A 17357-nucleotide genomic window follows, 5' to 3' on the forward strand; every position below is an offset into this window, starting at 1 on the left:
TCCATGGCAGTGACATTCTTACACATGGTGTGCTCGGCGTAGGTGACCATATCCCTGATCACATTCTCCATGAAAACCTTTAGCACAGCACAGGTCTCCTCATTGCTCAGACCTATTGGATCTGACTGGTTCATTCTTAGATTTGTTTGTTCATTTTGTGCCGTGTCATATGACATAGATGATCATGGTCTCATGACCATGATTGTTCTTGGAAATCTTTCTACAGAAGTAGTTTGCCATTGCCTTCTGGGCAGTGTCTTTACAAGATGAGTGACTCCAACTATTATCAATACTCTTCAGAGGTTTGTCTGCCTGGCATCAGTGGTCACATAACCAGGACTTGTGGTATGCACCAACTACTTGTACGACCACCCACCACCCAACCCCTGTTCAGGGAGCTAAGCAGTGCTAAACCTTGCCCAAGGGTGACCGTTACTACCTCTCAACTGTCAGGCTCTTGAAGCAAAGGGGATAACTTCACTTGCTCCATCATTGCAATGTTCCCACAACCTATGGATTCACTTTCAAGGACTCTTCAGCTCATGTTCTCGATATTGATTGCTTATTTATTTATTTATTGTTGTTTTGCACTTACAGTTCGTTTTCTGCACTCTGGTTGAACACCCTAGTTGAGAGGTCTTTCATTGATTCTGTTATGGTTATTATACTGTTATGGATTTAATTGTGCATGCCCGCAAGAAAGTGAATTTCAGGGTTGTATATGGTGACATATATGTACTTTGATAATAAATCTACTTTGAACTTTGAGGAAACTGTCCCTGAATCGATGAGTATGTGTCTTCAGGCTCCTGTAACTCCTCTCTGTTGGTAGTAATGAGAAGAAGGCATGTCCTGGGTGGTGAGGATCTTACACGATGGACACCACCTACCTCAGGCATCTCCTTTTGAAGATGTCTGCGGTGGTGGGGAGGATTGTGTCTGCGGTGGTGGGGAGGATTGTGCCTGCGGTGGAGTTGGCAGGCTTTACAACCCTCTGCAGCCTCTTTTGATCCTTGCTCTTATCAGCAGGTGATTCATCCAGTCAGAATGCAAAATAGTGAGGTGGCAGATAGCTGGTTCGGTGATGCCTTGGATATTATCACAGAGCACTCTATGGTGGCACTCGTCTCCACCTTTATCCGGTCCTTTGCCTCCTTTCCCTGCACCAGACATGATGCTGCTTCACTCAGGTCACTGCTCAGTGTGTTATAGCTGCTGAGAGAGTACAGTGCATGTAGACAAGTAAATGCAGGGGTCACAATAGGCTTCTTGGCAGAGATCCCAGCACAAGGGATGTCTTAGAATTTAACAAAGCTCTAATTGTTTAGGAATTTGTATTGGTTATTTGATCTAGGAGGAGACATCAACTTTGAGGAAATATTTTGGATTTTGGTAAATTTTAATGTTCAAACATCCAGTAGCAGAGAGTTAGAATCTCTACTTGGAACATAGAACAACACAGGAAAAGGCTCTTTGGCCCATAATTTTGTACCAATCTGAAAGCTGGATTAAACTAATTCTCTTCTGCCTGTACATGATCTAACTCCCTCCATTCCCTGCAAGTCCAAGATTGTTTAACGTCATTTCCAGTCTACAAGTGTACAGGAAAATGAAATAATTGTTACTCCGGATTCAAAACAGTACAAAAATAACTCATACAGTAAGATGGTCATAGAAAAGTACAACACAAAAATGTGCCCTTCTAGTCAGTGCTGAACCAGTTAAACTGCCTACTCCCATTGAGCTGCACCGGGACCATAGCCCTCCATACCCCTACCATCCATGTACCTATCCAAACTTCTCTTAAATGGTGAAATTGAGTTCAGGTGCACCACTTGCACTGGCAGCTTGGTCCACACTTTCACCACTCTGAGTGAAGTTGCCCCTCATGTTTCAGAATCAGAATCTGGCATGTGATGTGACCCTAAACTTTTTACCTTTCACCCTTAACCCATGATCTCCGGTTGTAGTCCAACCCAGCCTCAGTGGAAAAAGACTGCTTGCATTTACCCTATCTATACCCTCATAATTTTGCATACCTCTATGAAATCTTCTCTCAATCTTCCACGTTCCAAGGAATAAAGTCCTAGCCTAGTCAATCTTTCCTTGTAATAAAGAACACTTTAAATATAAATGCATAGATACCTTGGATACATTGATTGTAGGTCCATAAGGTGGCCTTGGGCAGAGGAGGGTCTGTGCATTAGGAGTCTAAGAGCCTCCTGAGCTCTTTGTGCCTTCAAACTTTTACGAAGTTCAAAGTGCAGTTAAAATGAAAGTTCATGTACTGAATGTCACCACATGCAACCCTGAGATTCATTTTCTTGCGGGCATACTCAATAAATCTATAATAGAATAATAGCCATTTCCTGGCATAATTTACATATTACTATTTAACTATTTATGGTTCTATTACTATTTATTATTTATGGTGCAACTGTAACGAAAACCAATTTCCCCCGGGATCAATAAAGTATGTCTATGACTAGCCATTATATCTTCTGCCGGATAGGAGGGGGCAGGAGAAAGAATGGCCAGGGTGGGCGGGGTCCTTGATACTGGCTGCTTTCCCGAGGCTGCAGGAAGCGTAGGTGGCGTCCGTGGAGGGGCGGCTGGTTTTCCTGATGGTCCAGGCTGTGTTCACAGCTCTCTGCAGTTTCCGGCAGTCTTTGGCACTTCAGGTCAATGACCCTGCATCCTGTACTTCTGTCAGCCCTGTCCACATCTGACAAAGAATGTTTCCCCTTCTTGGCTGTGATCCCAGCGCAAGGGATGTGTTACAATTTAACAAAGCTCCAGTTGTTTAGGAATTTGTATTTGCCAATGTACAGAGTCATTTGATCTAGGAGGAGACACTAACTTTAATGTGAAAATATTTTGGATTTTGATAAATGTGTACATCACACCAAATGACCGGTTATTCACAAATCGGTTAACTGAGGTTAATGAGGACAAGAAATGCTGGAAATCTACAGGAGCTCAGGTAGCATCTAAAGAAAAGAACAGGGTCGATGTTTCAGGCCAAGACCATCCATCAGGAGGTTCTATCCTTATACATTATTACTTTCCATAGATGCTGCCTGATCTGCTGAGCTTCTCCAACATTTTGTGTTAAAATTGGGGTTAAATTGAGTTAATCTGATGTATACCATCTTGTTCTTCAGTCTTTGACTCCACAAATTACATTTGTAATGTCAAATTTATATACGTACAGTAATCCTTTCAGACAACACCAGAGGCCAGGTTTGATCAAAGATCAACTTTATTCACGGTATGTATTTCCATGGATTCGGAATTTGTTGTGGTGTGTTAGTCAGGGCGCAACATGCGACAAAAAACAACATTCAACGATTATATAAAAAAATAAGATTAGATGTTTAAGGATGGATAGGGGATAAAATGTGTATAAATACCTACTTGCAACAGCATTATAAAAAGTGGTTTAAAGTGATTATGGTGCAGTGACGGGTAATAGATGGGGGTGGGGTGCCTAACTAGAGTGGTTGATCAAATTTAACTGCCTGGGAGAGGAAACTTCGAAGATGGCGTGAAGTTTTTTTGTTTTAAGAAACTACACTGCTCTCCAGAAGGGAGCTTTTGGAAATGGCAGCTTGCAGGGTGGGTAGTGTCTGCAGTGATTTTCCTGGACACATACAAGTCCTGTGGTGGTAGACTGCAGACAATGACCTTTTCTGATGACCTGACAGTGACAGTTCACTGTGGTTTTTGTACACTGTGAGAGGATGGTTCACCGAACCAGACAGTAATAGCTGATGTGAGGATGCTCTCTATGATGGCAGTGTAGAATTGCACCAGTATGTTCTAGGGAATTTTACCAAATGAGAACCCAAGTGTCCAGGACTGCAAGGGAACTCCACTGTCTGCATTACTGTACTCCTTCATGTTGTGTGCACCCTGCTCCACACCCATATCAAAATCCTTTCAATCACCGTTATCGATAAAGATCATCGGAGCAGAATTGGCCCATTCGGCACATCGAGTCTGCCTCACCATTCCTTTATGGCTGATTTATTATCCCTCTCAACCCCATTCTCCTGCCTTCTCCCCATAACCATCAATGCCCTTACTAATCAAGAACCTATCAGCCTTCACTTTAAATATACCCAATGACTTTCCCTCCTCAGCCATTAGTGGCAATGAATTCCACAGATTTGCCACCCTCTGGGTAAAGAAATTCCTCCTCATCTCCATTCTAAGTGGAAGTCCCTCTATTTTGAGGATATGCCCTCTGGTCCTAGACTCTCCCACCATAGGAAACATCCTTGTAACCCTTGGGTTCTATCAGCTGCATAAGCCTAGGGAAGACTATCTCTGACCCTGCCAAACAGGGGAGATTGAGATGACAGTCCACCCTGAAACCCCCTGTTTTTTTTTTTTTGTGGATGCTGCGTGATGTGTTACCTTGTTACAAATCGTACCACGAAATAACAGACGATGTACTCCACACAATTAAACTATTTAGCTTTATAATTCATTTGACTACAGGGTTAGTCAAGAAAGAGCAAAAAAGGGCCCATTTTAATGAAACGGTTGAATGTGCACAAGTTGGAGCTCACGGTTTCCCCTTTGCCGATCCTCCTTCGATCTCCCTGGTCTTTGTCGGGTCATGGCCCCACTCCAGCGTCTTCTCTCTTCATCTCCCGAACAAAAGACCCAGATCACACTGGTGTCAGGCACACGGCACAAAAACACTCTCCCGTCGTTGGACGCCTCACGTTCCAAAGCACCCAGAATTTCTAACTATAACACAAACACTGCTTCTACAGAAAGACCATTACATTAGCAGTGAAACCTTTTCCAGGATGTTACGTCCTCTACACATGTACTCTACCTCGGCCTTTTAATATTTGACAGATTTCAGTGAGGTCCTCATTTTTCTAACCTCCATTGAGTACAGGCCCAGAGCCATCAGACACTCCACATATGTTAACTCTTTCATTCTGCAACCATTCTTGAGAACCTCCTCTGAATCCACTCCAATGACAACACATCTTAGGTAAGCGGTCCAAATCTGCTCACAATACTCCAAGTGAGGCCTCACCAGTGCCTTATAAAGTTGGAGCGTTACATCCTTGCTTTTATAAAATAGAAAGATGATGTTACATGTGGAGCAACAGAAGATGTTCACTTTTTTGAAAGAAGTAGCAGGGCAGATCAATAACTAGAAGGGTGAGTTAGTAAATTTGAAAATGACCCTAAGGTTGGTAGTGTTGTGGATAGTGTAGAAGGTAGAATAGGATATTGACAGGTGGAGTCCCACCTGGAAAATTGTGAAGTGATTCACTTTGCGAGGTCAAACTTGAAGGAAGAGTACAGGGTTCTTAGTGGTGTGGAAGGACAGAGGAACCTTGGGAACCACATCCATAGATCCCTCCAAGTTGCTGCACAAGTTGATGGTTGAGAAGGCGTATGGTGTGTTGACCACCTTTAGTTGTGGGATGGGGTTAAAGACTACGAAGTAATATTGCAGCTCTGGAAAACTCTGGTTATACAGCATTAGGAGTATTGTGGTAATTTCTGGTCACCTCTTTATAGAAAGGATGTGGAAGCTTTAGAGAGGGTGAAGAGGAGATTTATCAGGATGCTGCCTGGATTCCACAGGAATTGGTGCTGGGACTGTTTCTTTTTACGTTGTATGTCAATGGTTTGGATGGTGGAATTGATGGCTTTGTGGCTAAGTTTGCGAATGATACAAAGATAGGTGGAGGGGCAGGTAATGTTGAGGAAGCAAGGAGTCTGCAGAAGGACTTGGATTAGGAGAATGGGCAAGATGGAATACAGTGTTGGGACATGTATGGTCATGCACTTTGGTAGAAGGAATAAAAATGTAGACTTTTTTAAATGGAGAGTAAATTCAAAAATCCAGGATGGAAAGAGACTTGAGAGTCCTTAAAGGCTAATTTGCAGTTGAGTTGGTAGTGAGGAAGACAAATGCAATGTTGGCATTAATTTTGAGAGGACTAGAATATTAAAAACAAGAATGTAATGCTGAGTCCTCACTTGGTCTATTGTGAGCAGTTTTTGCCTCTTATTTAAGAAGCGATGTGTTGACATTAGACCGGGTTCAGAGAAAGTTCACGAAAATGATTCTGGGAATGAGAGGATCATTGAAACCTATTGAGTATTGAAAGGACTTGAATGGAGTGCTTTTGGAGAGGATGTTTCCTGTAATGGGAGAATCTAGGACCAGCCTCAGAGTAGAGGGATGCCCATTTAGAACAGAGATAAAGAGGAATTTCTCTGGCTAGAGAGTGTTAAACATGTGGAATTCATTGCCACGAGCAGCTGTGGAGGCCAAGTCATTGGGTGTACTTGAGGCAGAGATAGATGGGTTTTTGATTAGTCAGGGTATGAAATAATTTGGTGAGAAGGCAGGAGAATGGGATTCAGAGGGATAATAAATCAGTCATAAAATGGCAGAGCAGACTTGATGGGCCAAATGACCTAATTCTGCTCCTATGTCTTATGAAGATAGATTAAGAGAGCTGGGGCTTTTCTCTTTGGTGTGGAGGAGGATGAGAGGAGAATTGATAGGGGTGTTGAAGACAATGTGTGTAATTAATAGGGTGGAGATGGCTGATGGGAGGGGTGTAATTCTAACCTGATTGGAGGTAAATATAGGAGCGATCTCAGGTAGGTTTTTTTATACAAGGTGTTAAGTGCCATTTAAGAGACTCTTAAATAGGCACATGGATGATAGAAAATGTAGAGTTGTGTGAGAGGGAAGGGTTAGATTGATCTTGGAGAAGGTTGAAAGGCCGTCACAACATTGTGGGCTGAAGTGTTTGTACTGTGCTATGATCTTCTATGTTCCAATAAGGTTCTCGTAAAGCACCATAGAATGTTTTCCTTTCTTAGGCAAAGCTCTGCATATATGAACAGGGAGGCAGCTACTGTGAGCTGTTGGGTCCAGGAGGGGTGTAATTACACTGGAGAGGGTGTGGAGGAGATGTGAGGATGTTGCAATTGTCCAGTCCAGGCAACACACCAGATGCGGGGGGGGATCTCAGTGGGTCAGGTAGTATCTGGGCAGGGAAATGGATGGTCTTGATTTCAGGATGAGACCTCCGATGCTAAAAGATTTGATTGGTTGTGTTTTATGTGGTGCAGAGGATGCTGGAGGAAGATTTGATTGAGGTGTATAATGCTATTATAGAACCAGCTGAGCTGAGTTCAATTCCCATAGTTGTCTGTAAACTTGTCCCTCATTTCTGTTGAATTTGAGTTCTCTCATCTTAAATACCTGCCCTCTGGTATTCAACATTTCAATCCTGGGAGAAAGATGCTGTCAGACTATCTATGCCTCTTGTAATCTTATAAACCTCTGTCAGGTGTCTGCTACCCCAGAGAAAACAACCCCTGTTTGTCCAACCTGTCCTTGTAGCACGTGCTCTCTAATATAGCATCCTGGTAAGCCCAGGGGAAACTTTTTCACCTAGAAGAAGATGGGTAGAAAGAATGAGTTTCTGGGGAAGATCACAATCAGGTTTAATATCACTGTGTATATTGTGAAATTTGTTGTCTGTGGCAGCAGTACAATGCAAAACTCAATCGAAAAATATGTATGTGTGTGTGTGCATGTCCTAGGTAATGGGGATCCTTAATAATGGATGCCACCTTTTTGAGGCATCATCCTTGGTGTCCTGAATACTACGGAGGCTAGTGCCCATGTTGGAGCTGACTGAGTTTACAAGTCTCTGCAGTTTATTTCAATCCTGTGCAGTAGCCCCCCACCCCCATACCAGACGGTGATTCAGCCCAGCACATCTGCAGAAATTTGCGAGTGTCCTTGATGATGTACCAATTCCCCTCTGAGTACAAATGAAATATAGCCTCTCTCCTGCCTTTTTAACTGTAATGATATGTTGATCCCAGGATAAATCCTCATGGCTGAAGCGGGTGTAATTACAACATTTATTATTTGGATATGTATGTGTATAGGAAAGGTGTAGAGGGAGGTGTCCTATACAGACAAATAGGACTTTAGTAGTGCTGCAGCAACAACCTGGCACTCAACGTCAGTAAGACGAGAGAGCTGACTGTGGACTTCAGGAAGGGTAAGATGACGGAACACATACCAATCCTCAGAGGGAGTAGAAGCAGAGAGAGTGAGCAGATTCAAGTTCCTGGGTGTCAAGATCTCTGAGGACCTAACCTTGTCCCAACATACCATTGCAGCTATTTTTTTTTTTAAAAAAAAGGCAAGACAGCGACTATACTTCATTAGGAGTTTGAAGAGATTTGGAATGTCAACAAATACACTCAAAAACTTCTATAGATGTACCGTGGTGAGCATTCTGACAGGCTGCATCACTGTCTGGTATGGAGGGGCTACTGCACAGGACCGAAAGAAGTTGCAGAAGGTTGTTAGTCTAGTCAGCTCCATCTTGGGTACTAGCCTACAAAGTACCCAGGATATCTTTAGGGAGCGGTGTCTCAGAAAGGCAGCGTCCATTATTAAGGACCCCCAGCACCCAGGGCATGCCCTTTTCTCACTGTTACCATCAGGGAGGAGGGACAGAAGCCTGAAGACACACACTCAGCGATTCAGGAACAGCTTCTTCCCCTCTGCCATCCGATTCCTAAATGGACATTGGATCTTTGGACACTACCTCACTTTTTTAAAAAATATACAGCATTTCTGCTTTTGCACATTTTTAAAATTTATTCAACACGTGTAATTGATTTGATTATTTTAATTTTATTATTTTTCTCTTTGCTAGATTGTTTTGCATTGAAGTGTTGCTGCTAAGTTAACAAATTTCAAGTCGCATGCCAGTGATAATAAACCTGATTCTTAGTTAGCATGATCAAGTTGGGCCGAAGGGCCTGTTTCCATGGTGTCTGACACTGAGTCCATTTTCCTCAATGAAAATCCTGTGGCAGGAGTGATACTCTCTCTCTCGGTGAGGGGGAGAGAGAGCCTGTGGCAAGTCAAAGGGTTGGGTTATGGACTGGTTTTTGATGGTTTCTAGATCATGATCTATTTAGGGGCTTAGCTATTGCCTGCGTAGTGGGTGGTGGTGGGAGGGGGGCAGCTAATGCTTCCTGCTGGTCAAGAGGTGGCACGGGGTGGGGGGAGGGTTGTTGTTTTGCTGATGCTTGTGTGTTTGGGGGGGTACTTTGAGGTTCAAATGTTTTTCTGTCATTTATTCTTTGGGGTTTACTTCTGTTTCATGGAAGTCTGCGAAAAGTAAGAATTTCAGGTTGTATACTCTATACAACCAGGTGGCTACACATCGAGGAAATGGAAGTCATCCAAAGAACGAGGGATAGATCTGTATGGAAAACCATGGTCACCAACATCCACATCGGATATGGTACCTAGACAGACAGATACTGTGTGCATTGGCATTCTCTGATATTAAATGGAACCATTGAAATGTTAAGTAGGTCACAAAGTATCGGGGCTATTTTTGTTTTGATTCTTCCCCAAGGAGGGGCCTCAGCATATTTTCCCCTCCCGTTCTGTGTACAGGGTCTGTACTGGGAGTGCAAACTGCCTGAGGAAATCATTGAACTTTTCGAACACGCCCCTGCTTCAGACCACACCAGACTTTACCCGTCACATCCCTGTAGACTTCCTCTGCGTGGAGGCAGGGAAACGTTGTGAAGGTCGCTGAGAGAGGAAAAGCAGCTCGATGGGCAAGTTGCACAATTCTCGGTATGTTTGTTTTCTAAACAAAATCCTATTAACCCAGAGGCTGCAGGGTAATCTCTTGGTTCAGTGCAGCCAGTGCTGGGTTTTGTCGCGTTATCTGAATGTGTCTATTGGATTGCCTTAGGCTGCAGCGTGCCCGAGTTGAAAATTCGTGGGGTCAGGAGCTATATCCAAGGTCAGCCAAGCTACACAGCTGGTAGAGAAAATGTCTCGGTTATAGAGTCATAGAGAAGTACAGCATAGAACCAGGCCCTTTGGCCCATTTAGTCCATGCCAAAAACACTTCCAGCGAGCCAGACGCAATTCTGCCCTTCGCTGATGTCTGTGTGGACAGCGTGTCTTCCAACATCTCAGATACATGCGGATTGGTGGATTAATTGGCTGCTCTTAATGCTTTACAGGTTCCTGCTGCTTTCTGTAAGGAGTATGTACGTTCACTCTGTGACCACGCGAGTTTCCTGAGTGTACTGGTTTCTTCCCACGTTCCAAAGCCTTGTGGATTAGTAAGGGTTAGTGGGTTGTGAACAATGTTGGTGCCAGAAACATCGCGACACTTGCGGGCTGCCCCCAGTGCATCCTTGGGCCATTTTGGTGGTCAACACAAATGTCACATTTCACTGTATGTTTCAATGTGCAGGTGATAAATAAAGCTAATCTTTAAAGTTCAAAGGAGATGTGTAGGGCAAGTTTTTTAAATGCAGAGCAGAGGGTGCCTAAAATGCCCTGGCAGGGGTGGTGGTGAATGCAGACACAATGGTGGCCTTTAAAATTTTGTTAGATAGTCAGGTGAACTCCCAGGAAATGGAGAGATATTGATCATGTGCAGGAGGAAGGGGATCAGTCTAATCAACACCAGCTCACTGTTTTTGCTCTCTTTGCATAACTTAAGACCATAAGATATAGGTGCAGTTGGGCCATTTGGCCCATTGAGTTTGCTTGTTTTCATCATGGCTGATCCATTTTTCCTCTCAGCCCCAATCTCCTGCCTTCTCCCCATATCCATCCATGCCCTGACTAGTCAAGAAATTATCAACCTCTGTCTTAAATATACTCAATGACTTGGCCTCCACAGCTGCCTTTTTTAATTTATTCATTTATGGGATGTGGGCATCACCAGCTTAGCCAGCATTGCCCATCCCTAGTTGCCCCTGAGAAGGTGGAATGAGCTGCCGCCTTGAACCACTGAGATGTGGGTACACCCACAGTGCTGTTGGGGAGGGAATTCCATGACTGACCCAATGACTATGAAGGAATGGCAATATGTTTCCAAGTCAGGATGGTGAGTGACTTAGAGGGGGAACTCCAAGTGTTGTTGTTCCCAGGTATCTGCTATTCTCATCCTTCTAGATGTTAGTGGTTGTGGGTCTGGAAGGTGCTGCCTTAGGAACCTTGGTGTGTCTTGTAGAGCATCTTGTAGATAGTACACACTGCTGCAACTGTTCGTTGATGATGGAGAGTTTGGATGATTGTGGAAGGGGTACCAATCAAGTGGGCTGCCTTGTACTGGATGGTGTGAAGCTTGTGTGTTGCTCGAGCTGCACTCATCCAGGTGAGTGGCGAGTATTCCATTACACTCCTGACCTGAGCCTTGTAGATGGCTAACACGCCACAGGATTCCTAGTCTTTGACCTGCTCTGGTAGCCATCGGGTTCATGTGGCTAGATCAGTTAAGCTTCCTATCAACGGTAATCCCCAGGATGTGGATGGCATTAAATGTCAAGGGACGATGGTTAGAGACTCTCTTGTTGGAGATGGTCATTGCCTGGCACTTACATGGCTTGAATGTTACTTGTCAGCCCAAGCCTGGATATTGTCTGTAGCAACGAATTCCACAGATTCACTGCTCTGGCTAAAGAAATTCCTTCTCATTTTATTTATAATTTATAGTCTGTTATATCTTACAATGCACTGCTGCTGCAGAACAACAAATTTCACAATGCATGTTAAAAACATAGAAACCCACAGCACAATACAGGCCCTTTGGCCCACAAAGTTGTGCCGAATATTTCCTTACCTTAGAAATTACTCAGGGTTACCCATAGCCCTCTATTTTTCTAATGCTAGTGATAGTAAACCTGATAGTGGAATATCTATGCAGTCCACGGTGCTAATATGGGCCAAAGGGTCTGTTTCTGTGCTCTGCTATGATGTTCAATGGTCTAAGCTCAGTAATTACTTCCCTAAGCCGCCCCTGCTCCTTGATTCTCTTTAACCTTCAGACAAAAAGGCACACCATCATATTGTGGGCTGAATTTTTGAAGGCCAATGTGCCAAAAGCTTTCTTTTCAATATCCTTTTTTAACGTTGGACAAAGAGCCAGCTATTTTTTTTTTTTGATCAGACCCAATATCTCAATTTCTGTCTCCATGTCTGTTTTTATTTAGAGATATGGCAGGGAACAGACCCTTCCATCCCAATGAGCCGTGCTGCCCAGCAACTCGCCTATTTAACCCTAGCCTAATCACAGGACAATTTACAATGACCAATTAACCTAGTAACCGGTACACCTTTGGACAGTGAGAGGAATCCAGAGCATCTGGAGGAAAGCCCACATGTTCGTGCGGAGGATGTACAGACTCCTTTCAGATAGACGACATCGGAATTGAACTCCGAATTCCGATGCCCCGAGCTGTAATATCATCATGCTAACCACTGAGACCATGGCGCACATCAAAATGTTAAATTTTGATTTTCTTCACTACTCCCATGAGCTATCTTGAGACTGAATAACCCAGCAGGTTAAAGGAGCTATTTCCATTCTAGTTGGAGAGGAACTTGGCATCAAAAATAGACTGCCTTCAAAGTGAATTAATACTGTACTTTGATTTAATTTCCTGTACAAAGGATGGGGATAAATATCTGGTAGAAAGTGTCTCTAAGAGATGTTAGGTAAGTACAGATTTAATTTGGAGGAAGAGCTTGCACCTACATATATTTCTTCATAGTCTCATTGCTCTGTTTCCTGTACTGTACATTTGAAAGATTGTTACTGTTGTGATTTTGGAAAAATGCCAGATAGTTTTGTGTAGCACTCTCTCCCACAAATGGTTATGTTAAAACTGACTTTGGCTGAGGCAAAAATGTTGGTTCAGTACACATGGTCTCTTAATTATTCTCATATTGCAACAGTGACCATGCATCAAGAATATCTCATTAGAGATAAAGATCTTTGCAATTTGTTTATGAATTTGTAGTATCTTGCAGAGCAAAGACACACTGACACTGGAGGTGGTAGAGATGAACTTGATGAGATTGATTCCAGAGATGAGGGATTACCTTATGTGAAGAGGTTGAGTTGCCTGGCACTCAGAAGAATGATGAGATCTTATAGAAACAGATAAAGTTATGTAAAAGAAAGATGCCTTTCAATAGAGGTGCTCAAAATTATGAGGAGTATAGATGGGGTAAATGTAGGCTTTTTCCACTGAGCTTGGGTGGCACTACAACCAAAGGTCATGGGTGAAAGGTGAGAAGTTTAAGGGGAACATGAGGGGGAAATTTCACTCAGAGGGTCATGAGAGTGTAGAGTGAGCTGCCAGCACAACTGGTGTATGTGAGCTTGAGCTCCATGCTTAAGAGGAGTTTGGATAGATACATGGATGGCAGAGGTATGGAAGGCTATGGTCCCAGTGCAGGTTGATGGGATTAGGCAGTTTAAATAGTTTTGACATGGACTAGATGGGCCAAAGGATCTGTTTCTTTGCTGTACTTCTGTATGGCTCTATAAGAGGGAGGCAGAATAATTATTTCCACTGGTAAGTGAGACTAGAGCAAGGGGATATAACCTCAAGATTCAGGGGGAATAGATTTAGTACAAAGATAAGGGGAAACTGGTGTTGTATTTGCTGAGCTTGGCAATTAGCTTGGAGACGTTTCAGCACCAGTCGAGGTGACATCTTCAGTACACAGTTGTTGATGTTTCTGTCTGGGAGTGCTTGCATTTATATAGGCTCTCGTTCACGTGCCTCAGTCCTGATTGGCTACCTCTTCAGTTGACCTTTGAATTCTATTGGTTTTAGTTTCTTTGTTTGTTTATGAGGTTATAAAAACCCCCAAGAGCCAGAGAAATAGAAGCCATCTACATAAGAGCCAAAGAAACGCGATCCAGTAGAACTCAAAGGTCAACTGAAGGGGTAGCCAATCAGGACCAAGGCAAGCGAATGGGGGCCCATATAAACGCAAGCATTCGCAGGGAGAAACACCAAAACCTGCCCACTGAGGATGTCACCTCGACTGGTGATGAAACATCTACAATGTAATTGCCAAGCTCGGCGAACACTGCAACATTAACTGCCTCAACCTGAGCTACCAATGTTCACCACCGTGAGGAGAAACTGCTTTTCCTGGAGAGTACTGAATCTGTGGAATTCTCTGCCCAGGGAAGTAGTAGAGGCTACCTCATTGAATACATTTAAGACACAGTTGGGTAGATTTTTTGCACAGCAGAGTGATTAAGGGTTATGGGGGAAAAGGTAGATTGGTGGAGCTGAGCTCAGTCAGCCTGAGTGTAGTCAGTGGAAAAAGGCAGATACTACAATCTGGAGTGGTGGGGGTGGGGGGGGAGGGGAATACAATCTGCTAGAGCAACTCAGTGGGTCTAGTGGCATCTGTTGGGGGGGGGTAAAGAAATTGTCAATGCTTAAAGAAAACTTGAGGGGTAAGTTTTCCACACAGTTTAGTGAATTTCAGGGGAAGTGCTCCCAATGGAGACAGGTGCAACAGTTGGAGATGGCACTATAACATAGCAGTTAACGAAATCTTACTACAGTGCCAATGACCCAGGTTCAATTCGATCATTGTCTGAAAGGAGCTTGTATGTTCTCCATGTATCTATATGAATTTCCTCTGGGTGCTTCCATTTCTTCCCACATTCCAAAGACATACAGGTTAGGGTTAGTGAGTTGTGGGCTGGCTATGTTGGCGCCAAAAGCGTGGTGACAATTGCCCAGCGCAGTTGTTGCTGATTTAATTTGACACCGGTATTTCACTGTATTTCAATGTGACAATTAAAGCTAATCTTTCACGGGGAGCCATGGTAGCATAATGGTTAGCTCGACACTATTACAGCTCAGGGTGTTGGAATTCAGAGCTCAGTTCTGACATTGTCTGTAAGGAGTTTGTACGTTCCTCCTCCTGAGTGTATGAGTTTCCACCGGGTGCTCTGATTCCCTCCCACATTCCAAAGGTGTACCAGTTAGTAGCTTAATTGGTCTTTGTACTTTGTCATGTGATTTTAGCTAGGGTTGATAGATGTGTTGTTTAACAGTGTGGCTCGTTGGGCTGGAAGGGCCTGTTCCACACTGTATTTTTAAATAAATAATCTTTACAAGTGACTCTACAGATGCAGGAACTTTTCAACAACACACCCAAAATGCTGGAGGGATTCAGCAGATTGGACAGTATCTAAGGAGGGGAAATAAACAGTTGACGTTTTGGGCTGAGACCCTTCACCAGGACTCGCTAAGAGAAACAGTTGACGTTTTGTGCTGAGTTTGCCAAAAGCCTACACAGCTGATGTGATGAAGCAGCAAATTTTGTAGTTTGATCTTCCAGATGTGGTCTTGGGATCGTCTCAAAATCTCCTACTTCGAGCTTTAGGCAACTTGTGCAGCTGGTTATACTGAAAGTTCAGTGAGATTATTTATCGCGGTTGATTGAGAAGTATCGAGGGAGGATATTCCTGGCACGCAGTGAGCATTGTATCTCCTTCCCCGCCCTAGGACGAGCTTCCCAGTCTGCAGAGCAGCATCATGAGACGTTACTATTGTTGAAGCCTTGTTCCTTGCTGACTGTCATGATATTTCTCCCTAGTTAGCCAAGAATGAGATGTAGCCTGCTTTCACTGGAGCCCAGCGGGCCTGACACTGGTCTCTATCCCCTTGCTAGAACCAGCAAATTCCTTTTGATCCTTGCTGTGAGTCTGTTTGTTGAAGGAAGTTGGGTGGAGATGCTGAAAGAATTGGAGCCTCATGATGCCTTTGCTCAGCTGACTTTATAGATGGATAGTAATTTAATTTGAAATCTAGGATATCAGCTCTGATTATTAAACAATCAAGCTTCTACTAATTCCCTTATCAAGTCAAAGAGCAGACAAACAGGCCATTCAGCCCACTGTCCATGCTGTCATAATGTAATTACCATTACTGAGGGAACGGTGCTTGGGAAGCTGAAAGTCTGAAGGTAGATAAGTCACCTGAATCCAGGGTTCTGAAAGAAATAGCTGAAGAAATTGTGCAGGCATCCGCAATGATCCTTCAAAAATCCTGCTCTAGATTCTGGAATGGTTCCAGAGGACTTGAAAATTGCAAATGTCACTCCAGTTTTTAAGAAGGTTCGGAGGCATAAGGTGGGAAATTGTAGGCCTATTAGTCTGACTTCAGTAGTTGGGAAGATAGTTGAGTCTATTAAGGTTTTGGGTACTTGAGGTACATGATGAAATAGGCCAGTCAACATAGCTTCATTAATGGGGAAATCTTGCCTGACAAATCTGTTGGAAATCTTTGAGGAAAGTACAGGTAGGATAGACAAAGGAGAGTCACTGTACATTGCTTACTTAAATTTTCAGAAGGCCTTTGACAAGGTGCCATACGTGAGGCTGCTTAACAAGGTAAGAGCCCGTGGTATTACAGGAAAGACACAACCTGGATAGAGGATAGGCTGCCTGGGAATAAAGGGGGCCATTTCTGGTTGGCTGCCGGTGACTGGTGGTGCTCTGTAGAAGGTGGTGTTGGTACTGCTTCTTTTCACATTATATGTCAATGATTTGGATGATGGAACTGACAGCTTTGTGGCCAAGTTTGCAGCTGATACAAAGAAAGTTCAAGGGGTAGGCAATGTTGAGGAAGCAGGGAGTCTGCAGAAGGACTTGGATTGGGAGAATGGGTAAAGAGGTGGCAGATGGAATATAAAGTGGGGAAGTATATAGTCACAAACAAGAGAAAATCTGCAGATGCTGGAAATCCAAGCAACACACACAATCCTGGAGGAACTCAGCAGGCCAGGCAGCATCTGTTCTTTTTTAAAAAAGTACAGTCGATGATTTGGGCCGAAACCCTTCGGCAGGACTAGAGAAAAAGAGCTGAAAGGTTGGTGGGGGGGGGGGGAAGAGAGAAACACAAGTTGATGGGTGAAACTTGGAGGGGGAGGGATGAAGCAAAGAGCTAGGAAGTTGATTGGTGAAAGAGATAGACAGAAGACCATGGAAGAAAGAAGTTGGGGGGGGGGGGAGGAGTACCAGGTGGAGGTGATGGGTAGCAAGGAGATAACATGAGAGAGGGACAAGGGGATGGGAAATAGTGAGGTGGGGGAGGTATTACTGGAACTGAGAAATTGATGCTCATGCTATCAGGCTGGAGGCTACCCAAACAGAATATAAGGTGTTGTTCCTCCAACCTAAGTGTGGCCTTATCACAACAGTGGAGGAAACCATGGATGGACATATCGGAATGGGAAGCGGAATTAAAATGGGTGGCCACTGGGAGATCCCATTTGTTCTGGTGGATGGAGCGTAGATGCTCAGTGAAGCAGTCTCCCATCTACGTCAGGTCCCACCGATATACAATAGGCTACACCAGGAGCACCGAACACAATATGACACCAACAGACCCACAGGAGAAGTGTCACCTCACCTGGAAGGATTGTTTGGGGCCCTGAATGGTAGTGAGGGAGGTGGTGT

General features: G+C 43.9%; 1 protein-coding gene across 13 annotated transcripts in view; it reads left to right on the top strand.

Annotated features, from left to right (window-relative positions):
- Positions 1-17357, top strand: part of LOC140205309 (liprin-beta-2-like) — a 245569-nt gene that overhangs the window by 5409 nt on the left and 222803 nt on the right. Inside the window, exon 1 of one of the 13 annotated variants that reach the window (XM_072272841.1) lies at positions 9594-9685. The exons of the other annotated variants lie outside the window; for them this stretch is intronic. The gene's annotated coding sequence lies outside the window, so the exon portion shown is untranslated. Of the gene's footprint in view, positions 1-9593; positions 9686-17357 lie in introns of those variants that run through there. 13 annotated transcript variants of the gene reach the window in all.

The sequence above is a fragment of the Mobula birostris genome, chromosome 11, assembly GCF_030028105.1.
Source record: "Mobula birostris isolate sMobBir1 chromosome 11, sMobBir1.hap1, whole genome shotgun sequence".
Classification (NCBI taxonomy): domain Eukaryota; kingdom Metazoa; phylum Chordata; class Chondrichthyes; order Myliobatiformes; family Myliobatidae; genus Mobula; species Mobula birostris.